Source organism: Zalophus californianus, chromosome 3, assembly GCF_009762305.2.
Source record: "Zalophus californianus isolate mZalCal1 chromosome 3, mZalCal1.pri.v2, whole genome shotgun sequence".
NCBI classification, from domain to species: Eukaryota; Metazoa; Chordata; class Mammalia; order Carnivora; family Otariidae; genus Zalophus; species Zalophus californianus.
Window position 1 is genome coordinate 150395471 of NC_045597.1, and position 25915 is coordinate 150421385.

General features: G+C 35.0%; 1 protein-coding gene across 1 annotated transcript in view; it reads right to left on the minus strand.

Moving 5' to 3' along the window:
* The window catches only part of COL5A2 (collagen type V alpha 2 chain), a 373443-nt gene that overhangs the window by 178404 nt on the left and 169124 nt on the right, over nt 1-25915 (minus strand). The gene's annotated exons all lie outside the window — the stretch shown is intronic.

Below are 25915 nucleotides of genomic sequence, written 5' to 3' on the forward strand. Positions count from 1 at the left end.
TCTAGGTCAATAAAGAATATTTTGTATCTCCTACCAGTTGTATCCTCCTATCCAGGAAAAGTGCCAGTTCAAGTTTGTTCTCCTACAAAATCAAAAGAAACATCTGTGTACTGGTAAATGCCAGAATAGAAATGACTGGGTAATTTCCTTCTTGGGCGACCAGACTGATCCTCAGAGAACCTAGACTGGGCAATTTAAAAAGCACTTAAGGGCTTGACTCTGGGCCATCAGACTTTGGCCAAGGCAAACCTGTCTCTCTTCCTCCACAGAAGGGGCAGTTGTGTTTGTAGTTTAGGAAAGGAAATAACTGATGCCCAGTAGAAAGCCTCCCAGAATTCCCAGTTCTGCTGCAGGTTGAATGCAGAATATCACTGAACATATGAAAAACAGATCTCAAAACAAGAGTAAGTCAGCATTGGTCCTGAGAGCTACTTCACATGAGATTGCTCTAGTCTCCTATGCTGAGAAATTCTCATTCACCCAGCACAAGTATTCCCAGGATGTATGTCAGAATAACCCATGGACAACATTGAAGGACTATAAATAAATAAATTCTAAATTTTAGTCAAAATGGACAAATATGTGGGTTTTCTCTACATGAGCCCAGCTAAAAATGTGCTCCGTATGAATTAGTTTTATACTAAAATATCTTACTAGCTTATGTTCATTAGAAAATAAATTTCTCCAAATGACTTAGAACATAAGAAACCTCCGCCACTGGGTTTCTGTGAATACTAGAACAATGTAGGCAGTCTGTAGGTCAGAAATAAGCCAGAAAATCTAAAAAAAAAAAAAAAAAAGCTAATCAGGTTGTAATGATATTCTCCAAAAGACATGTATAAGAATATTCATAGCAGAACTATTCCTAAATAGCCAAAAATCAGTAACCACCCAAATGTATACCAATAACAGAACAGATAAATAAATTTATGGTTATGATCAAACAGCAATGAGAACGAATGATCTATAATTATGTACAATTATGCAAACATCTTATAAACATAATGTTGAGCAAAGAAAGTCAATATTATGTTGTTGGTACATACTGTATATTTCTATTTATATAAAGTTCAAACTCAGGAAAAAATAATCTGTGGTGTTATAAATCAGAATAATGGTTAACTGAAGGGAGGAGGAAAGATATTGATTGGATGTTGGTAAAGGAGGCTTTCTGGGTTTTTCACAAGACTCTGTTTACTTATCAGGGTCCTAAATATATGGGTCTGTTCACTTTGAGAAAATCTATTGTGTGTGTTGTACACAAAAAATATGCATACTTTTCTGTATATTATACTCCCATAAAAGTTCATTAAAAATCCTATCACATTGTGATACCAGTGAGGATAATAACATGAAAATGAATTAAAAATGAGAGTTAAAAGCAAGGAAAGTTGGTACCAAGGAGAGCTAGGAGAGAAAAGGAATAAGATGGAAGATCTATCTCGTAAAGTAACTGCCTGTCTCCTAAAGAGGAGAGGAATGGGGATTGAGAATAAAATCTAAACCAAAATGCTTAGAGAATATCAAATATCAAACAAAAAATGACCAAAAACCACTTTTTCCCTGAATGAGAAAATACAAAAATCAAATATTTCCAAGAAAAATAAATGGCACTGGGTTCCCCGACTAACAGTTAAAAAAATAAACTGAGCTCCCTAGCTCATACAATGTAATCTCCCCAGAAGTCAGTTGTCCTTTCAGTTTAGATGAGATAAAACATAAAATGGGAGATAGATAAAATATAAGAGAAGAACCAATTTTTTAAAAGCTAACAAAAATATAAGCTTGAAGCAGGAACTACTCTAAGCATAATATCATAATTTTTTCAACTTGAAAAATCAGAACCATCTATGCACCCAAAAACCATAACTGGAAGTGAGAGAATTTTAGAGATTTGGGGAAATATTTGCAAATTATTCGAAAGGCAAAGAGTTAATATATTTGATTTGCTAAGAATCCTTACAAATCAAAAAACAAGTTTTAAAGAAAAACAAAGGACACAAATAGGCATGCCACAAAAGAATACAAGTAAATGAAAAATCAACCTCAATGAGTATTAAAACAATTACAGCATTCTGAAATTATAAAACCGATAAATATTAATGACCAGTTTGGTATAATACAGAAATATGATGGAGATATAAATGCTAAAACCTCTTAGAGGACAATTAAGCTGAATCAAACACTTCACTGTACATACCAGCAGCTCAAGTTTGACCCTCAGCTATCTTCATAGAGAATCAGGAAGAGGTGGTTATGTGGGAATAGTGACCATAGGACTCTAGGATTCAGAATCTTGCTGGGCTGCTCTAAGGTATAGCAGATTAGGGAGCAGGTGGCTGGGCTTCTCAGGACTTTTGATATTAACAGGAGCTGTTCCATGAGGACGTTAAAAATGAAGAAAACTATTCATGATAATCTGACCCAAAAGGATAAAAACCTCTTCTATCTTGAAAAATAGTCTCTAATATTGTTTCAAACTAAAATATTCTTGCTACATCTCAATTATCACAGACTCTCAGGGAAATCTGTATTTGAATTTGGCAAAACACCAATTGTGTTCTCTTTGCATTATTTTGCTAGAAGATAAAGCTATTTTTTCCTATTTACAACAAAGAGAATATGATGAATGTTTTAAAAATAATTATTTTTAAACAAAAAAATACTTTTCAACTATGAAAAGTAAAAATAATTAACTGTTTAAAAACAAAGCCAGAGTGGAGCGCCTGGGTGGCTCAGTTGGTTAAGCATCTTACACTTGATTTTGGCTTAGGTCATTATTTCAGGGTCATGATCTCAGGGTGGTGAGATCGAGCCCCATGCTGGGCTCTGTGCTCAGCACAGAGTCTGCTTGAGATTCTTTCCTTCTCCCTCTCTTCCCCCTCCCCCACAAAATAAATAAATAAATAAAAATCTTAAAAAAAAACAACAGAGCAACAACAGTAAAAACAAACAAATAACAACAAAAACCCTTCGACATATAATACATGTTCCAAGTTGGACACTGAATTTTGAGGATTTTATGGATTTTAAAAAAATTTTATGTTATTATATTGTTTTGCTTTTTCCTACTGTTTTCTACTTCTAGAACAACCACTGAGTTGTTACACTGCCTGGTTTAATTCCCAATTCTTCTACCAATAAGTGGCAGAATTTTGGGCAAGTTAAATATTTTCTCTGTGCATAAGTTTCCTCCTCTATAAAATTAGGAAAATAATAGTAACATCTATAATGCTTTTGTGAAAATTAAATATCATTGTATAAACATTTAGGATAGTTGTTGATGCAGTAAAAGTGCTTAATAAACAGTGTCTATCTTACATCTATATCTCTTACCTGTTTCCTTTAATACAGATAAGAAGCACAGAGCATGATTAGTTGGCAATCACATTTCCAAGTACTCAAACCATAAAAGCATATGTAAATAACAAGAACTAGTACTAAACAGAGGAATGACAGAGGAGTAATGACAGCAAGTTGGTGGGATAGGATGCCCCAGACCCTCCTTCCTCCTACAGAAATACTGACTCAACAATATGTGGACCAATTCCCTTCATGAGATATCCAGACAGTTCAGAAGCTCCTGTTCCCCAGGAGAGCACATAGGCAAAGTGAAGCCAGTGGGAAAATTCATGATACTGTCTTGCCATGATCCCTTTTCCTGGCAGAGCATCACACAGTTGAGAGGAAACTCCCACGTCCTGACTTCTCCTTGGGAAGCATAAGAGAAGACCAGACCATAAATCTAACATTCTGTGCTTATAGTTAACAAAACTTCTCACTTAAAAATTTAAGAGGGTAGATCTCATGTTAAACACTTTTTACCACATTTACCACAATGACAGATGGTAAATAATAATAATCCTAACAGAGGTAAAGGAATAATAACTCTATCAGAAAGAATAGTAACATATGAGGATGGAGTGAAGAAAGAAAAAGGAGAGCCCCTTCTGAAAGGTAACCTCACAAAAACCTGGGATTGTCATCCACACCCAAAACTTTTGATCCCTTCTCTAAAAACTGTTCACTTTGTAAAACTGTTGTAAAACAAAACAACACTTCTACAAAATTGCATTTAAGATAGCCAGGTACTCATTAATGTGGATGCCTACTATGCACATACAGAACTGGCTTGACTCTCTAGCTACCTAAAATGAGTCTTCCATTTTTATTAATTACTTCTTTTTTCAATTTTTTATGATAAAATGCACATAACATTAAATTTACCATTTCGGCCATTTTAAAGTGTACATTGTGTGTGGTATTAAGTATATTCATAATTTTGTGAAATCATCACCACCTTCCATCTCCATAGCTTTTTTCATCTTGTAAAACTGAAACTCTACAGTCATTAAACAATAACTCACCTTTCCCCTCTCCCACCACCTCCTGGCAACCACATTATACTTCTCTGTCTCTATGATTTGACTACTCTTAAGTATCTCATCCAAGTGGAATCACACAGTATTTTTCTTTTTTTGACTGGTTTATGTCACTTACCATAATGTCCTCCAGGTTCATCCATGTTCTAGCATATATCAGCATTTCCTTCCTTTTAAAGGCTGAATACTATTCCACTGTATGTATATACCACATTTTGCTTATCCATTTATCTGTAGATGGACACTTGGGTTGCTTCTACATTTTAGCTATTACGAATAATGCAGCAATAAACATGGGTGTACAAATATCTCTTTGATACTGTGCTTTTAGTTCTTTTGGTTATATATCCAGAAGTGGAACTGCTGGATAATATGGTAGTCCTATTTTTAATTTTTTGAGGAACTGCCATACTGTTTTCCATATATATGTATCATTGGAAATGCAAGGCATTAGAGACATTGCTGTCAACAGCTTCAGCAGTGATGGGAGATGGAGCCAATGGCTTTGGCAGCAGTAAAAGAAGATGGGGATGATTCACATATCAGTGACCTCAACATCAGACATCAGCAACAGCTCACATGTAGACTGCAGCAAACCAGTGGCAGAAGGCTGATGCAGCCATAAGCAGTCAACTCCAGAGAGCAACTGCAACCTCTCTTGAATGCATCCACAGCAATATCTTGAATGAGCATGAATGACAAACTTCCCTGCTGGGAACACAGGAAACATTACCACAATGAAGTAAAGCAGGAGGAAGAAGAATAGATGATTATCTTGTAGTTGATGGATTTGTGCCTGAAGTAGAGGGGAAAAATACCTGCTGAGCAAAGAAGTAGATGGTGGAAGAGCATTTGTGTTTCTAAAGAATGGGTGGGAGCACACCTGAAAAAAATGTGTTCTTTTGTGTGACTATTATTGAGACTTAGTTTATGCCTCAGTGCTGGAATGGCCTGGGAATACTGATATATCAGTAAAATTTAAAAGAATAAGCAGCTAGATTTCTGGTATACCAAGTTTGCTATTTCAGAAATTTCTCCAAAAAAAGGCAAGAAATTTCAGTCAAAAGAAAACATGTAGAAACAATTGTCTCCACACCAAAGATATATATGATTATTACACTGAGTGTACAAATTATTGTTTTCCTGCTGATATTTGTACCTTTATTCTTACTGCCTTCATTTTGTTTCTAGGTAATTAGAGGCTGAGATCTAGGAAAGATAAAGTGTTTTAAATGCTTCCATTTAAGAATAAAGCTAGTGCTACATTCTAAAGCAAAACTACATGTAGTCACAAGTTAAACAGAGATGATTAAAAATGAGACATTACCATTTCTAATTCATACTGCTGTTTGTCAATGAACATAAACATATTAAATAGTCAACAATATTTGAGACCTTAAGAACTATGAAAAGTAGAAATGAGAAAAGTATATGGATTTAGACACCTTGGAGATTTTAAATATAACTCTGATACTACAGCTTTACTTTTTTGTATTTGGGAAATAAAATCTAAGAGTAACATGTCTATATCATATTTCTGCTCTTAATCTTCTTTCAACTCAATCTTTATATTTTAAGTTTATCTCATTTTCTTTCACTCTTGGGATAGCTATATTTGATCTTTCAGTCATCTTATTTTAAAGATTCTGTTTTACTTCTGATTCTGTGCTATTTTCTTTCTTTTCTCTCTTTTATTTTATGGTCTATGTTTTCTACAATATCATAGAAAATATCTATTCTCAGTATATTGTAAGTTGTGAATTCTGTTTTTAGTTCCATTAGTGTTTACTTTTATATTTATTAATGACATTTCTTAAGGGCATAGTTGGCAGCTTATCAAGTTCAGGAATGAAATAAATTCTATTAAGTTCCTCCAAAGAAATTATTGAATTACACACTTCCTTGACCTTGTCCCACCTCTCTACACACACCCTAGTTTTTGCTTTTATGCTTTTTGAAATCACTACTATTGTTACATTAAAAAAATATTTAAAAATTATATCTTATTCAAGGAATTGTATTTATCTCTTATAATTCTACTTATGATAATAATTAGACTCAGTTCTATGCTTAAATAACTCAAAACCCACCATCACCCCTTTCACACTATGAATTCCTTATTCAAGTTCCCTAAATGGCTGAATTGAGTGTTTAGATGGAGATTTTGGTAAGACAGATATGTAAGTAATGTATTTCCTGAGCCTTTGGTTGCATAAGAAAACTTTTTTGTCACATTTTTATGGGAATAATAGCTCAGTGAGATACAGAATTCTTGAATCAAATTCATTCTCTCTTGAAAATCTGGTAGGTAATGCTCCCCTATCTTCTAAGAGTACAGCACAGAGGTGAACAGCACAGGACCTAGAATTATATATATATGTAATTTTGGCTCTGCTAATTACTTGCTATGTAACCTTTATAAATTACATACCCTTTTCTTTATATTCTACATTTCTTTATATCCTACATCCCATATCTGTAAAATGGGACTATTGTCCCTCAGGATTGATGTAAGAAATTAATGAAATGATCTATATTAATGCCATCTAACAGAGATATAACATGAACCACATATGTAGTTTTAAATTTTCTAGCCTCACATGTAAAAGGTAAAAACAAAAAGGCAGGGGTGCCTGGGTGGCTCAGTTAGTTAAAACAGCCAACTCCTGATTTCAGCTCAGGTCATGATCTCAGGGTCCTGGGATTGAGCCCCATAACAGGGTCCACGCTCAGCAGGAAGTCTACTTGAGGATTTTCTCTCCCTCTCCTTCACCCCTCCCCCAGTTTACACACATGCACATGCACATGCATGCACACACGCACTCTCTAAAACAAATAAAGTCTTTTAAAAAAGATAATATTAATTTAAATAATATATTTTACTTAACCCAATATTCAATAATACACTGTCATTTCAATATGTAAACAATATAAAAATATTCTTTTTTACTAAGTCTTCAAAATGTGGTGTATATTTTATACTTATGCCATACAGCTATAATATACATTTATAGCATAAACATATAATACATATAAATTTGGACATGCCACCTTTCAAGTGCTCAGTAAGCACATATATCTAGTGGCTACCATACTGGAGAGTGTAGAGCAATATAATATAACTCAATAGGGTACCTGATACAAATATTCACTAAATTAATATAATTTTATTGTTTTAAAATTATACAGAACTTTTATTTAATATTATACATTAGTACTCTCAGAAAACTCTTTTATTTGTTTTTTAAATAATTTCTTCTGCCTAAATATATGTAGGAGTCTTTTTTTTCTTTTAGCTTAAAAACTTTCTAAGTAAAGTTTGCATTGAAATATAACATAATACAGAAAAAAGCACAAATTATAAGTGCTGACCCAAAGAATATTTACACAGTGAACATGTAACCTCCACTCAAATCAATAAAACAATACCTGTACCTCAGAAGTTCCCCTATCTATTCCAGTTATAACCTCTCTAGGTGACTTCAATCACTATGGTGTTTAACTTTACCTATTTCTGAACTTTATACAAATACAAACATACAATGTGTATCCTTTTATGTCTGGTTTCTTTTGTATGTTTCATCCACATTGCATAAGAGTTTGGATTATACTTTTCATTGTTCTATAGTATTCCATTGTATGAATATACAAAAATTTATTTATGCATTCTTCCATTCTACTGTTGATAGACTTTTGAATTAATTCCAGTTTAGAGCTTGTGCAGAAACAAGTTAACATAGCAGACCTGACTGCTATCCTTAGACAGGATTGCACATACTGTTGGCCTTTGGCTGGTACCTGAGAACTAGGATTTTAGAAGGTTTCCCACCATCCTAATTTTAAGAAAGACTCATTGCACCCAAACTGTAAAAATAATATGGTTTATGTGAACATCTGCTTTCCTTCTGGAAGTCTGGAATTCTGGTACATGCCAGGTGGAGGCTGTATACTTGACCAACACCAACAAAAACCTGGAGTACTGAGTCTCTCATGAGGTTCCCAGAAAGACAGTATTTCACAGATGTTGTTACACCTTGTTGTTGGAAGAATTAAGCATGTCCTGTGTGACTCCACAGGGGCAGGATTCTGGAAGTTTTCCAGGTTTCCTCAGGACTTTGCCCCATAAGCTTTTCCCTGTACTGATTCTGCTTTGCTTTGTTACCCTTTTACTATAATAAATTACACTGACGAGCATGACCCTGGGCTTGTTGAGTCCTGTGACTCCTCTAATGAATCATCAAACTTGGGGGGTAGTCTCGGCAATCCCCGACACAGGGCTACTATGAATATTCTTCTATATGCCTTTTGGTAAAAATATGTTAAATACATATACAAAGGAGTGGAATTGTTGGTTCATAAGATATATATTCAGCTTTATTAATACTGAAAAATCGTTTTCCATCAGTTCACACTCCTAGCAATATATGAGAGTTCTAGTTATCCACATCTATCCTGTCTAACACTTGGCATTTTCAGCTTAGCCAATTTGGTGAGTGCAGAGTGACATATCATTTTGGTTTTAATTTGCAATTTCCTTGATGATTAACTAAAGTTGAGTTTTTCATATGTTTATAGGCTTCTTGTATATCCTCTATCATAATATGTCTGTTTGGTCTTTGCCAATTTTTCTACTGGTTTTTTTTGTTGTTGTTGTTATTGATTTTGTAGGCATTCTTTATGTATTCCATACATAAGACCTTTATTACTTATATATGAACATCTGTATATTTATTTATAGTATGACAAATATTTTCTCCCACTCACTCTCCTCATGTTAACTTGTAGTAAGCAGAAGTTGTTAACTTTGATGTAGTTTATCAATTTTTTTCCTTTATGCCTAGCAGTTTGTGTGTCTTGTTTAAGAAATATTTACTACCCCCAAAGTCATAAAGATGTCCTCCTATGCTTCTTCTAAATGATTTACTCTTTTACCTTTTACATTTAGATCTACAATCCACTGGAAATGATTCTTTGCATGTGGTGAAGTCTTTCTTTTTCCTTGAAGTCAAATAACCTCTCCAGATTTTGATTCACAATTGATTACTATTTATTTTCTCTGTGATAAGTTGTACCCTTTTGATCTGTAGGTTTACTGTTTACATCAGTTCAAGAAAGCTTTTCTTTGTAATTATATATTTTAATATTTTCCTGCTCCATTTCTTCTGTCTTTCCTCTGGAGACAGTATTGCTTCCCACTCTAATATGCTCTATTTGTGATCATTTCTTTAGAGTTATGTTATCTTTCTGTTTCATTCTCTTTTACTGTTCTCTCAACTTTTTCTCTTATTTTATAGAGTTCACAAAGGAGAAAGAGAATAAGATCACAGAAATAATTACCACTGCAAGACAATAACAGCAAACAAGGCAGCTGGGCTCAAGAAATGAAATAGAAGTCACTATTACAGTAAAAAAGTTTTTCCTTAATTACATATAAAATAATACACATACTAAGTAGCATAGGAATTCAAAGGAGTGAGGAATCACATTGGTCCAGGGTTAAAAAGGAATGTACCTCAGAGAAGTTGGTGAGTTTGATGAGGTGATAATAAGAACATTACTGTGGTAAGAGCCAAAATATGTGTAATAACTGGTATTTTAGTTATCTTGGCAATATATGGACCATACAAATTCACAATGACAGAGTATAATGTATACTATTAAAAATGAACCAAAATCTATATTTTTATTTGGCTCAAATGTTCCATTTGTTCATGGAAGTTTATGAAAGTCAAGAAATAATTAAACATGACATAGAAATTATAATTCCACATTTGATGGACTTTAGGTTTCCTTGGCACTGAATATGGCAAGTTCCAATTATGAATCAAACAAATGTAAACATCTCCATGTTACTTAAGTTTATGTATTAAGCTATTAAGTCCAGTCTGACACTTTCATTGAACCAAATGAAAATAAGAACTGACCTTAGTCAGGCTTTTCATAGAAACTAAATATCCTCATCATAACTAAAACTAGCAATGGGATTCAGGAATAAAATACACTCTTTGTGAGCTATTATGTCCTGCATTCAGAGTTGAAATATATATGCATGTAATAAAAGTTCATTCTAATTTCCAGAATATTTCTAGTTACATTCCTTTTTTTATTTCTGCTTGAGAATTTGCATTGCTCCATTATTAGACCCCTTCGCCTGCTCTGTCATAAACATGATTTTTTTTTTCCTTCTGCTGATGTTTCAAAATGCAAGTAAGGTGGCCAGAAGGACATCTCCAAAGAATCTTACTGAGTATCACCATCTCAATTAGCTAATTGCTGACCAGGAAATGGGCCTCTCATTTGCAGCCTCAAAGACCTGACTTTTCCTGTACATTGTCAATGGATCATAATCCTGAAGTATGAATTCAAAGTTCAAATGGATAAACATTCAGTGAGAAATAAGATCCTAAATAGAACTAGAATCTTTGTATCTCTCGCTAGGAAAATGTACATGAGAAACCAAATATAATTAGAGATCACTTTTTTAAAAAAGGTAATTACTTAGAAAAATTAAATATTTACTAGATCCTACTGTAGCATTACATATCTTTTTGCAACAGAGAACAAAATTTCAAATACTTTAGAGGTCAGGTAGGTAATATCAGTTAGCAAAGGAATCTCAAATGAAGACTTTGGTGAACTGAAGGACCATAGGTTCTTAACAAAAGAGCTACCAGAAATCTCTAGTTGATCGTTGTAATGAGGGAGTATAGATCCAGTGTTGACAGATCTTCCAATTTTTGTATGTTCTTTTTCCGGTTTCATTGAGAAATAATTGACACACATCTGTGTAAATTTAAGGCATATAACATAATGGTTTGATTTACGTATATTTTGAAATGATTACCACAATAGGTTCAGCTAACATCTATCTTCTCATATATAGATACAATAAAAAGAAAAGAAAGAAGAATAAAAGAAAAACTTTTTCTCCTTGTGATGAGAACTCAGGATTTACTCTCTTAACAACTTCCTATATATCATACAGCAGTGTTAGCTACAGTCATCACGCACCTTGCATTCCTAGTACTTATTTACCTCATAACTGGAATTTTGTGCCTTTTGACCACCTTCCTCCAATTCCTCCTACCCCTATCCTCCACCTCTGGTAATCACAAGTTTGGGGTTTTTTTCTTTACTTTTTTAGACACCACATAAAAGTGAGATCACAGAGTACTTTGTCTTTCTCTTTCTATGTCACTTAGCATAATACCTTCAAGTTCTAACCATGTTGTTGCAAATGGTAGGATTTTCTCATTTTTTATGGTTGAATAATATATATGTATATGTGTGTGTGTGTATATATATATATATATATATATATATATATATATATATCACAACTTCTTTATCCATTAATCCATTGATGGACACTAAATTGTTTCCATGTTTTGGCTACTATAAATAATGCTGATATAAACATGGGCATGTAGATACTTTTTCAAGTTAGAGTTTTCATTATCTTTGGATATATTCCTAAAAGTGAAATTGCTGAATCATATTGTAGTTCTATTTTTAATTTTCTGAGGATCCTCCATATTGTTTTCATAGTGGCTGTGCCAATTTTCAATCCTACCAATAGTAAACAAGGCTTTCCTTCTCTCCACAACTACACCAGCATTTGTTGTCTCTTGTCTTTTTGACAAGGGCCATTCTAACAGGCCTGAGGTGGTATCTTTTTGTGGTTTTCATTTGCATTTTCCTAATGACTAGTGGTATTGAGCATCTTTTCAGGTACTTGTTAGCTTTTCATTTATCTTCTTTGGAGAATTGGGTTATTTATTTTTTGCTATTGAGTTGTATCAGCTCGTTATATGTTTTAGATAGTAACTTTATCAGACATATGGTTTGCAAATACTTTTTCTAATTTTGTAAGTTGTTTTTTTTTTCCATTTTGTTGCTGGTTTCCTTTGCTGTACAGAAACTTTTCATTTGATGTAGTCCCACTTGTTTATTTTCTACTTTGTTTTTTGTGCTTTCGATGTCATGTCCAAAAAAATCATAACTGAGACTAAAGTCATGTTTTCTTCTAGGAGTTTTATGATTTCAGGCCTTGTGTTTAACTCTTAATCCATTTCAAGTTAATTTTTGTGAGTGGCATAAGATATAGGTCCAGTTTCATTCTTTTATATGTGAATATCCAATGATCCCAGCACCATTTATTGAAGAGGCTGTCTTTTCTCCATTGAGTATTCTTGGCTCCCTTATCAAATGTTAGTTCACCATATATGCTTGAGTTTATTTCTGGGTTCTCAATTCTGTTCCATTGGTCTATTTGTTTTTATGCCAATACTGCATTGATGACTATAGCTTTATAGTATATTTGGAAATCAGAATGTGTGATACTTCCTATTTTTTCATCTTTCTTAGGATTGTTTTGGCTATTTGGTATGTTTTGTGGTCCCATGTAAATTTTAGGACTGTTTTGGCTACTTCTGTAAAAAATGCCATAAGAATCCAGATAGGGATTGCATTGAATCCATAGATAGTAGTATGGATATTTTAACAATATTAATTCTTTCAACCCATGAACATGGAAAAACTTTGCATTTATGTGTGTCTCCTTCAATTTCTTTCACCAATGTCTTGTAGTTTTTCCATCTCTTCATTCTGTCTATGAGTGTCTTTAAGGCTAAAATGAGTCTCTTGTAGGCAGCATATTTTTGGATCTTGGGGTGTGTGTGTGTGTGTGTGTGTGTGTGTGTGTGTGTGTGTGTGTGTGTGTGTGTTTAACCCTTAAATCATTCTATGTCTTTTGATTGGAGAATTTAATACATTTATGTATAAAGTAATTATTTACAGGTAAGGACTTACTATCACTATTTTGTTCATTGTTTTCTAGTCCTTTGTAGATCCATTGTTCCTTGTTCCTTATCCTACTGTCTTTTTCTGTGTTTTGATGTCTTTTGGTATCAGTATGCTTTGCCTTCTCTATTATGTTCTTTCTGTGTAATTACTACCAGATTTTCCCTTGTGGTTTCCATGAGGCTTACATGAAATATCTTAAACTTGTAACATTCTATAAACTGGTAACAACATAACCTCAATAGAATTTATATACTTGACACTATTACTTCTCTTCCTCTCATATTTTAGGTTATTGCTGTTACAATTTACATGTTTTTATATTGTATAACTAAAAACAGATTATGTTATTTGTGGTTATTTTTGCTACATTCTTTTTTTAACTTATAAACTAAAGTTGTGAGTTATGCACCACTATTACTATATTGCAGTCTAATCATGACTATATTACCATTACCAGTGAGATATATGCTACCTTTTTGTGTTTTTATGATGTTAATTAGCATTCTTTTATTTCCACTCAAAGAACTCCCTTTAGCCATTCTTGTAAGGCAGATCCAGTGGTAATGAAGTCCCATAGACCCTCTTCACTCTTTTTCATTCTCTCTCCTCTCTCTCTTTTTTCCTGCTCCTCTGACTGGGTAATTTCCAATGTCCCACCCTCCAGGTCACTGATTCTTCCCCATGGTCAACTCTACTTTTGAAACTCTCTATTGAATTCTTCAGGTCAGTTATTGTATTGTTCAACTCTAGAATTTATTTTTTTATGATTGCTATCTCCTTGTCAAATTTCTCATTTTGTTAATGCTTTGTTTTCCTAATTTCATTCAGTTGTCTGTCTGTGTTTTCTTATAGTTCCCTAAACTTCCTTAAGAGAATGATTCAAAATTCTTTGACGTTTCAGGGATATTAATTTTTTTAGGGTCAGTTATTGGAGCTTTATTAATTTCCTTCAGTGGTATCATATTAACCTGATTTTTTGTGATCCTTGATTTTTTACATTGGTATCTGCTCATTTGGTTAATGGGCTCCTCACTTTACAGGTTTGCTTTGGCAAAGGCAGTTCCTCACCAGTCAGCTCAGTTTGGGTTTCTGGGTTTGTCTGTTGATAATGTCTTTGGGCAAGATGAACCTGCTATTATGGTCCAATTTTGAGCAAGGCAATTGTTTGAGTTCTAAGGATGAGGATGGGAAGGTGTTCCACTGGCTGAAAACAGTTGGACAGGACTGCTGGCTGAATTCCTTACCCACGTGAGGCTGCAGGATGGGTTCTGCAGTTGCCTGAATTCTCTGGTCAGGCTTACATATAGTTGGGACTGGGTACTATATTCAGTGGTGATGGCATTATGAATTGGCTTCTCTGTACCAGCAGGGCAAGCGTCTAGGGCCCAAGGCTTATATAGCTCATTGTTTGGGGACCTAAATCAGGCCTGAGTGTACACTTAATTCCCTGGTCAGGTGAGGCCATTAGTTTTGCTCTACAGACAGGGGAATCCACAGAATGTGCTCTCTATTTAAGCACTTGGCAGTTGAGTGGGCTATACAGCTTACCATGTGCTCTGGTTAAGGTTCCTGTTTGGATAGGCTGAAGGGTATGTTCAGCAATAAGCAGGATTACAAATTAGATTCCCTGCCTGGGTGCAGTGGGAGAAGAGCTCTAAAACTGGTAAAGCTCTTGTCTTACCTCAAGCCAATTTGCATCCCAGCTTCCTTGGATGAACAGGGCCACCGGTTTTGCTCTGTCTGAGATTTTCTTGGCTCGAACACCTCTAGGCTGCAGAGCTTTCAGGTGTTTTCATTAGCCCTTCTGGTTAGATGGGACTGGAAGGCACTCTCCACAATGGGGTTGTGATTCAGCACCTTGCCCATGCATGGGCAAATATGGTGCTAGGGCCTGCAAAACTCCTCATTTGAGGATCCAAATCAGGCAGATCTGTACCCTTCCAAGTTCCCAGGTCAGAATGCACCCCCAACTTATTTCTGCAGATGAACAGTTGGAATTCTGACTTGGGCACTTCAAGTATGAACTCAGTCTGCCAAGAACTGTGTGCTGTTTCAAGACTTTCCCCTTCTCCATCACAGTCAGACTCTCAGTGGCTGGATCCTGCAGAATCCCCTGTAAATCTCCATGATATGAGATCAGAATAGGGACTCCCAGAAAGTGACCCAAAATGCTGGGGGAGGCTGGTTGTCCCGCCTAGCTTCTCTTTTCTCACTGGAGGAACCAGAGGCTTAGGGGAGACTTCTCCACATGGTGTTGCACTGTCCTGGGGGAGGGGCAAAGCAGTCAACATGTAGCCCCTTCTGTTACTCTTCTAATGTAGTCTGTCTTGGACTCTGAGGTGCTGATGGTGCTTCAGCTTCACCTTCATGTTCTAGGATTTTCTCAGTGGTGTCTTATTCTTGAGCAGATATTAGTTGCTCTTCTTATGACAGGAAGCAAAGTCAGAAATGATCCCTGTTGACATCTTTGTGACTTCGTCTGATCTTCTAATTTTTCAAGAAACTCCGGAATTTCAAATTTTAATGTTTATCCTCATATTTATAAATGTTTGAAATTGTAATAGAATAATGGCCTTGCAACTATACCCATGAATCCTCAGAAGCTATAAATATATAACCTCATCTGGCAAAAAAGATTTTGCAGATGTGATTCAGTTAAGATCCTGAGATGGCGAGACTATCTTAGATTATCCAAGTGGGCCCAATTTAATCATAAAGGTCCTTAAGAGAAAGGAAGAAGCAGGGAAGGAGATGTGATGACAGAAGCAAGGGTCAGAGTCAGAGAAATATTTGAAGGTACAACATTTATGGTTTTGAAGATGGAACAGGGGAGAGGAGACAAGTAATGCAGGTGGCTTCTATATGCTAAAGAAGATAAGGAAACCCACTGTACCCTAGAGCCTCCAAAAGGAATGCAGCCTGTCCACATCTGTTTTTTAGCCAAATAAGATCCATTTCACACTTCTGGTTTCCAGAAATATAAGATAATAAATTTGTGCTGCTTTAAGCCACTACATGTGTGATATATTATTATGGCAGTATTATGAAACTAATGCAATATTTTAAAAAAACTCTAAGCAAGCCAAGTTAATCATATATGTGGGCCAAGTTCTAGCCTTTAGATTATAAAAATAAGTACACTTGAGAAGATATTAAAGACAGCCTTACCAACAGGATAGTAATGTTTAAAGTGTTAACTAACTTAAGATGAACTCTTCCCTATAGAGTACAGGGTTGCATACTATCCGTATTTTATGGTTTGACGTTCCTTTCTTCTTTTTGTGTTTCTCTACCCAACCAGTGTCTCCTGTGATTGGTTTATCTGGGTTTTACTCAGTCCTGTTGGTCCAGTAGTCAGCCAGTGTCTTTAGGATAGCTTTGTAGATCTCTTCTCTAAACCTTTGTGTGTTGTTTTCATCATATAACTCCCACAGGACATCTTAACTTCACTTCCAGATTCTCAGAGGAAGCTTCACGGTAGCTCTCAAGTGCAGTCAATGCATGATAGAACACATAAATATTAGTGACATACAATAGGGGATTAATGGATTAATCAGTCAATAAATCTGTGGAGTGAAAATCTAAGACATTAAAATATGTTCAGAAATACACATCATGAACAAAACCATATTCATAGTATTTTGCCTTTCCTATCCATTGGTATTTATTCCCTCAAATGGACTTCAAATTCCCAAGTCTAGTCACGTATTGTTTTTGTTTTATCATTAAACCCAAATACAGTTGATCCTTGAATAACATAGGTTTGAACCATGAGAGTCCACTTATACATAGATTTTTTTCCCATAAATACAGCACAGTACTATAATGTATTTTCTCTTCCATAAGTTTTTCTTAAAAACATTTCTTTTCTTTAACTTAAAGAATACAGTACATAATACATATCACATATAAAATTTATGTTAACTGACAGTTTATATTATTAGTAAGCCTTCCAGTCAGTGGTAGGTTATCAGTATTTAAGTTCTGGGGGAGCCAAAAGTTATTATGTGGATATTCAACTGCATGGGTGGGACAGTGCCCTTGTGTTGTTCAAGGATCAACTATAGCTTGCCATTCAGACAAAAAGATCTACTAATCCCTCTTTGTATACTCACATTGTTTTATATAACTTTCATTTTCATTCTTCAATCTTCTATAATGTTCAGTGGTGACCTATTTTCTTCCACATCAAATATAATCACCTTATCCCACTATATATCCTTATTACTCTCTGACACATTATTCAATTCTTGAAACTGAAACTTAAAGAGGTGCATTGTCTTGCACAAGGCTATATAACTAGTAATCAGCAGATCTAAGATTCAAATACAGCTCTACCCAACACCAAGCCCTCCTTCTTTTCACTGTATGCCTCACAGATAAACATGCCTTATTGGGTACTACTTCACTGGGTTCACTTCTTACTAAAACCGATCTATTCAAACTTTACCCATCCTTTACATCTGATTCAAATTTTGCTGGCTTCCATTCAAAGATAATATTTTTTGTGAGAAAAATCATTAACATAATGCTAAAAATGTCAAATTACAATATATTAACTTCAAAATACACTTTCAAACAGAAAATATAAAGCAGAAAATTTGAAAACTCCATGAAGCAGGTTGAACTTGATATATGGGAAGAACAAACAATGGATAAGCGAAGAGGTTACAGAGAGGAACCTGTCAAATGATCCTGGAAAAGCTGGAAAAGTAGGACACTGACCTCTCAGTTCCCAGCAGCTTCCAGTAGGATGGAGTGGCCTGACCAGCCCAAATCCCTCCAACCTTAACATTCATGGAATCCAAGAACTAAATGGAGACCCCAGAATAGATGAGCCAAGAAAAAAAAAAAAATCACTGTTATAAGAGCCTGCCCTGTTTTGATGGATTGGGATAGAGGAGCAGATAATAGGAACGCAGTGAGCTCCCAAGTGGATCAGGAAAATGTCAGCACTCGGGAAGAAAAGACCAAATAAATAGATAAATAAATAAAAATTAAATGAATGGAGGGCAGAAGAATACCAGAAGTTTACAGGAAGGAGAGGAAAGTGAGGTAGATATGTCAGAGAATAAACATAGCCTTTTCTGTCAGGCCAGATTCATCGGTTTCGAGGGGTAAAAACAGAAAGGTAGGAAGGAAAGGAAAGAAAGAAAGGGGGGGAAATAAAAAAAACAAAAGGCAAGGGAAAGAAGGAAGAAGGCATTTGTCTTTTGCTATTCCTTGTATATAAGTTCAATCTAGCAAAAATCTAGCATTGAAGTATGGGATTCATGACTACAGTTTCTCCTAATTTACAAGAATTCCAGGTTTCTTGAGAGCTGTTATTCATGCCTTTTTTTTTTCTATTCAAATAATTCAAAAGACCACAATAGAACCACAACAGCAATATTTTATAAAGGATGCTACTTCCTTGGTATCACCCACTCCAGACACAGAAACTTAATTGCAATAATTAGATAAAATTTATACCTGGAAGAGATGCTTTAAATAAAAACTTAAATGGATTATTTGAGATGATGAAGCTCAAACTATGGTATGCATGCTATATGTGTTTTACTCTAAAGTTAACTTAAGGATACTTGAATTAAAAAAAAAACAACTAAATAATATACAGTTGGGATCCAATATGAACTTCCATTTTCCTCCTCACCAATCAAGACAGTTTCAATTCTTAGCCAAGGTACAACTTTCTCTTAGGCAGTCTAAAGAGAATGCCTCTTCCTGGGTTTCCCAAACACTTCCTCTGTGTGCACGACTCTGTCCAGTGAAATACAGACCTTGTAGGTTGTCACTTGTGCCTCAGACATTCTTTAAGACATTTCTAAACTTAAATATTTATCAATTGACCTCTTAAAATATTAGCCCAAAAATATTGCAAAAGCTATTGTCCAAAAATCTAATCTCCCAAAGACCTGTGCATTTTTCCTAAGTTCTCTATAGATGTAGTTTTTCTCTCTGATTATTCTTTCCTCCCTTCCATTGGTTATGTTTTGATCCTTCATATTCTTAACTGCAATATGGTAAAGGGACATTTTTAGAATTAATTTTGCTTAGAAGAACAGTTCACTATTTTGGTAGAGTTAGATAGAATTGAAGCTGTTTTCCTTATCAATGCCATTACCATTACAATTTGTGTTTAGTATGATTCCTCTAACTGGAGAAGCTCACGGTATGTGCTGTTGAACGATTTCGTTGCTAATATTATGGAAACCACAAAAGCATTAACCTATGATGAAAATAAATTAGACTTCAATAAACAGAAATTTGTTGATGTTGTCAATTTTACTTACAGACCATTGCAAATACTTATGATGATATATTTGGTTATTTTAAACAGGCATATATCATTTTATTTTTGATAAAAATTCAATATTTCTAGAAAAAAGTATATCATATGAAACTTTCCATTTTCTCACAAATACTGGAAAAATCTAGTTCTAACCCAGAAATATAATCCAAATTATAGCATGTCACACATTAATTTCTCATTAGTTCTAGTTTGATATCTTTGTTTCATAGAATAATTTATCAAAAGAGTTGTCCCAGCTATGTCACAGCTGAGGCTGGGAATTGTAGTAAATGAAAATAGGTGACAGTCCAATAGCACTTAGCTATCTGCCTTGGCTACATGAGACTGGAGAACCACATAGAAAACTGAACCTGTCCACATTTGGGCTTTAATTATATACAGACATGTGATAGACTGCAGTGGGTAAAATGTACCCAAAGCCAAATAACAGGCTGATAGAGAGTGAGGCTCACCTGAAAGAAAAATCATAAGCAGAGAATATGGAATATATGGAATATGGAATGGAGAATATGGAATAATGGATAAAAGCATAAATGGAGAATAATTGGTCCAGTGGGACAGATTTGGCAAAACATCTCCTTAGTGAAAGAGGCTGGTGGTTGAAAATAGAGCCTAAAGAGATATTTGAAGCCATCAGATCTGGCCTTCTGGAATGGGGAGGGCTACCTATGGTCATTGAGAAAGAGAAGACTATGGGGTAAATGTGAAACAACTCAATTGCTTCCTAGTCAAAGAACTTCATCAAGCCAATTCTTCTGAGGAATAACAACTGCCCTTCCACTTATAAACAAAACAAAAAAGCAAGCCTGAGATGAAGGAAATGTTTCTCTGCTGGCCTTGATCTAAAACAGGTCAAATAGTGAAGGGGTCCAAGCACAGGTAGTAGAGAAGCTGGTTGTCTATGAATCTTAACAAGGGATCTGGGCAGGTCATGGCTCCTGCAGAGATAGACCAAGATGATGCCGACAACATCACAGATGGTACAAGAAGCATCAAAGTGAGGAGCAGAGTAATGGACAACAGCCCAGAAAGATGGCATGTACAAAAGTAAAGGTGCAGGACTATTGAGTGAATTAAAGAAGAGATAAAAAAAATGAACCTTCCTTTGGGAAATCCCAGAGAGCCAAATAAAAGAGAGAGAACTATTAGAAAGCTGGGAACTGTTTAACCAAGTTTATTTAGTGTCCACAAGTCAGTGGGTAATGATTTAATGGGGGCTATGTACCCCATCCTCTCTCCCCAGAGAGGTTCTGTGGTTAAACAGGATTGTGAAATATGCTCCCATAGCCCCCTTCCAGATTCACAACATGTATTAGAGTCTGAAAAGTTCTGCAGTAGAGAAACCTAAAATGATCAAATTTATCTGCCCTTGGGGCAATTTTTTTTTTCAACATCCCCATTTTCACACTGAGGTTTACATGGCACATAAGTTTAGAAAACCTAGCAAATTTATAGTTTTTAAACTAACACAACATAGCATGCAACCCAGTGCATCAGTGTTCAATGATAGAGTTCTGAAGATGTATTTGATGAATGTTCAAAACCTTTAAAATCAATACATATTCTCATTTTTCTAGAAGTAAAATTAACTTTTATAATTCACTTGGAAATATTTTATTTTCCAAATAGTTTAGCTGGACTTTAAAAAAAAAAAACAACTTAGTTTTAGCTAGTTCTATTAGTTCCAAAATATTAGAAAAAGGGAATGTATATATTTAATCTACAAATGTCACAGTTTTTAACCTAATAGCATGTGCTTTTATCAATGTCCAAATTAGTTGTTTTCTGTCTCAAGATATGGCTGTGTATGTTATGATTTATGTTTGTAAATTAAGTCTGACCTTTCAGAGAAGTTTCCCTTATCTACAGCTATTTCCATGTTTTAAAAAATTGGAGAAGAAACAGATGTTGAGTAGTGATACATATTTCAAACTATTTCAAAAATATTTGGCAGCAAGAGCTGGAGCATTAGTGGAAGAACAGCTCTGTATAAATGGCAAGTTTTATTTTGCATGTACTTTTCTTGAAAAAACTAATTTGAAATGAGACAATAGTGATGTGTATTATATAAATCTTTATTAATACGAAAACCAATTTCTGGAGAATATTATATTTCATCATAATTTTCAGTCTCTATAAAACTCTATATAGCTACTCAGACATGTAACATATTGAAAATATTTCAAGTTCCTTTGCTTACTATCATCTGTGATTTTTAAAATTAACCCTGATGATTTTACCCATCCTTTCTACCGTTTAATTTCTACTATAGCTTGTAAACTAACACTTGCTTGAGAATATAGACTAATTCATGATCTACTACTGTTTCACAATAATTTCTGAGAGATTCTTGTGGTTGAGTAATAATTCAGTTTCTGGCATATCTGGTCATTTTGCATAATATGTTCATTTTATTTCTGGTCAAGCTATCCTTCCACATCATTAAAATAACTTTAAAGTATCTTTAAGACTCTTTTGGTGGATAGATTAAAAGATGATTTCACTAAAAAGAAGGTTATTATAATATTTCAAAGGATTTGAGGAGGGGAAAAGCATTAGTTGGCTTAACTCAAAATTTTGCAATGAATTTTCTTAAGCATTTGTCACAGGGACAGCCAATTCTGTAGTTTTCTTTGGCATACCAAGAAAAATTTTATTAAAACACACTTGCAGGGGATGAAGTTTAGCAATATATAGAATAGGCATATGTTATATCAGATTATTTTTCCCTTTGCTAAAATTCTCTAGGATGGCTGCTGAAATTTGTTACTATTTTTATCACTAACTAAATCATATATCAAAACAGTCAAAATTCAGAGACTGTCTACATGTCACATCAAAAGAAGGTAGCAGCTTTAAAGCAATGAAACTGTCCTTAATGCAAAACTTATATTCTTTCTCCAGTTGGCCTTGAACTTTAAGCTTTACTGTGTATGTTATGGCTAAACTCCAGCAACTTACTAATTTATGACTACGTAGTAGATTGGTTATAGTTTCCTATGGTAACGCAGGATCCAAAATTTCTGTATTTAAAAATAATCCAGAACTTATTAGGTGTTTTAGCATACTTGAAGTACAATAAATTGTCTTTGTCATTTTATTACAGAATTCCAAATTAAGGTTTTAAAAGCAGTCTTTTTATCTATGGTCACTTTTGATTGAATACTCCTGCTTAAGTAGTTAATTAAAAATAAGACAATTCAAATAACACACCACTCAGTCACAGCTCTCAGCTGGATTAAGGCCAGGGTGGTTATCTGTATCCCATTCCATGTACATGAGTATGGTTGTATAAGTGGAGAAAAGAACAGCACATTTCACTTCAGTCTACAGCTAAGCCACACCTTCCAAAGAAAATATATACTATATGAAAAGGATAAACAATATTCAAGATGCTTAAGGTAGTAGGGAACTGGAACAGCAGCTCTCACTTATTTTAAGGCTTACTGTATAAAGAGTACCATTCCTAGGGGTGCCTGGGTGGCTCATTTGGTTAAGCGTCTGCCTTCAGCTCAGCTCACAATCCCAGGGTCCTGGAATCGAGCACCACCTCAGGCTCCCTGCTCCTCCCTCTCCCTCTGCCGCTCCCCTGCTTGTGCTCTTTCACTCTTTTCTCTGTCAAATAAATAAATAAAATCTTTAAAAAAAATCAAGAGTACCATTTCTAGAGCTTTAGATATATTAACTTATTTAATTCGCACCACAAACCTATAAGGTTAGTACTATATCATCCCATTTTATAGATGATGATTAAAGCACAGAGTGATAAAGTGACAGCTAATGATCATGCGGTTGGTAAACAGGAGCCATGGTTAAAACCTACACAGTTTGACTTCATAATCCATTCTCTTAACCAAGTAATGAAGTTTAACCAGGATCTTTAGCATTTCTAGAGACAAATATTTTAGCCAATTGTTCCAAATGTTCTGTGTCCAACCAATTTGGAGTCACTTTAGCTAGAATCTTCAATAGAATGTCTCAACCTGCTGATGCGATTTCCTGCAACTCCTTCCCTCCCCTACTTGAAAATTCATCTTAGTGCACTGTTTTCTCTATTTCCTTCCTTCATTGAAGGAATAAGTATCCCTCTTCCTTCCCAACACTAATTCAAGGTCCCACTTTAGTGCTTAATTCCATGTCCTACCATACTCTATAAATTATCTTGATTCGTAACTGTCCTCACACTACTGCACAATATTTCTTCCTTTGCCCAAGACTATAACATATTCACATCTCTACTTCTTTCAAGAAAATAATCCCTCAACCATGCTCCCCTCTAAAACTATCATCCCATCTTCATTCCTTTACCTCTTGCAATTTTTATTTTAATTTTTAAAAGGTGGTTAAGTCAGTCACGGTCATTTAGTCAGAGACCAAAAAGAAATCACAATATGAATTGTTCAATTGCTCTGGTGTAAAGAGATCAAGACATGAAGACAGAAATCTACCCTGCTTAATGGTATGGATTCTTGACACCAATCAGTTGCAAAATGTGAGCAATGATACCCATCCCATTGGGTTCTTGAGAGAATTACATGAGATCAAGTGTGAGAATACCACTCAAACTCATCTTGGAACACAATAGTTAGGAAATACTTGCTGACTGTGAATTATAATGGCTGTAGTAATAATGTTAGGAAATTATCCTTTATAATAAGTGAGGAAAGAGATCAGAATGGATGAAAAGGAGAGAGCACATTTGTGTGAAGGAGAAGGAGAGAGAGAGGTCAAAATGGAGAAAGAGAGAATGATACTGTGTAAGCACTAATTCCTAGGAGATGCTCTAGAACTCATTCATTCAGCAAATATTTATAGAGCACCTACTATGTTCCAGGCATTGTTCTTGGCACCTGGAATTCATCAGTGAACTAAGCAGAGAAAAAAAACCCTCTACTGTCTAATTTTGCCCACTCCAACAAATTAATCTTTCTAAAGAACCACCATGATAGGTTCTTGCCTCCTTTGAAAGTCTTCGGCAGTTCTTCATTGTCTATTTAATAAATTTCAAACCCCTTAGCCTGTCATTCAATGTCTTTTTTATTTTTTTTAACTTCAATCTGTTTTTTAGTTTATTTCTTACTATTTCAACTTTCCCATACATGAACTCTCAGGAGACATAAAAAACAATATTTTAAAGGGACTCTAAAGCTCCTGCTGAGTTTTAGAATTGAAGCATATTTAAGTATGGCTGGGATATTTGAGAGGCTTGAGGAGAGGGTGGAGTTGCAGATGATGGGGCTGTGAAGGAAAACTGGACTAGGGTTAGATTATAAAAGAAATTTTATGCCACACTAAGAAGTCTGAGTTTGCCTTGTTTTGTTTTTTTAGAAAGGGAGGGTCAGTTTGGGGCAGAGGGAGAGACAGAATCTTAAGCAGGCTACATGCCCAGCGTGAAGCCCAACACAGGGTTCTATCTTATCATCCTGAGATCATGACCTGAGCCAGTCAAGAGTCAGACACTTAACCTACTGAGCCACACAGGCGCCCCTGAGCTTGCTCTTAAAGGCAATCAGACATTATCTGTTTTAACAAAGGAGTGATATGATCAAATCTGTATTTTCCAACGTTCTGGAGGCAATGTTAGAGTAAATTTGAAGAAGAGAGGTAAGACAGTAATACTGTAAGGATGAGAGGTGGTGATAGCTAAATAATGCAGTGGAGCTGATGGAGTGAAGGATCTCATTCCTAAGAAATATTTCAGTTACTATCAGTAAGGTTGGCAGAGCAGTTTAATGGTTATGTGGCTCCGGAGTCAGACTGCACTTGTCTCAGCCTGTCTTTCCCACTTACTGTCTGATTTAGGTAAATTAACATACCTCCCTTAGATCCATTTTTTTCTCATCTGTAAAGTAGAGATAATCATAATATCTACCTCTAGAGATGCTATGAGAATTAAAGTCAATAGTTATACCAAGATTTTGGCACCATAACTGGCTAAATAAGTGTTCTATAAATATTAGCTATAAAACTGTATCCCTACAATGTGGAGAGTTAGATGCATTGTTTGGACTATAGGTCTTCCCCCCAGCTTTGTGTGCTCTCAAATTTGCTAAACGTCCTTATATTCTACACATAATTGCATTTTTTTAACCTCTAGTAGATCATTCTTCAGGCCATCTCTTTCACTTTGATTTCCACCTGCCAAAATCCAAGCTAATACCACAGTCCATGGTTTAGTCATATCTTTAAAATTCCCAGCACTTAAGTTCATAAGGTTTGAATTAAATTCGATCAAAGTTCTCTAAAAACTTCACCAAACAAGCCCCTGAACTTTCATAGGACTTTGGGTCATTTTGAAACTTATCACATACAGTCTTGCATCTGAGGGCTTAATGTACATAACTCATCTGCCCTCATTGCTCCATGAGTCACTTCCCCACTGCAACTCTCCTGGTGCTTTATACCTGATCAGATT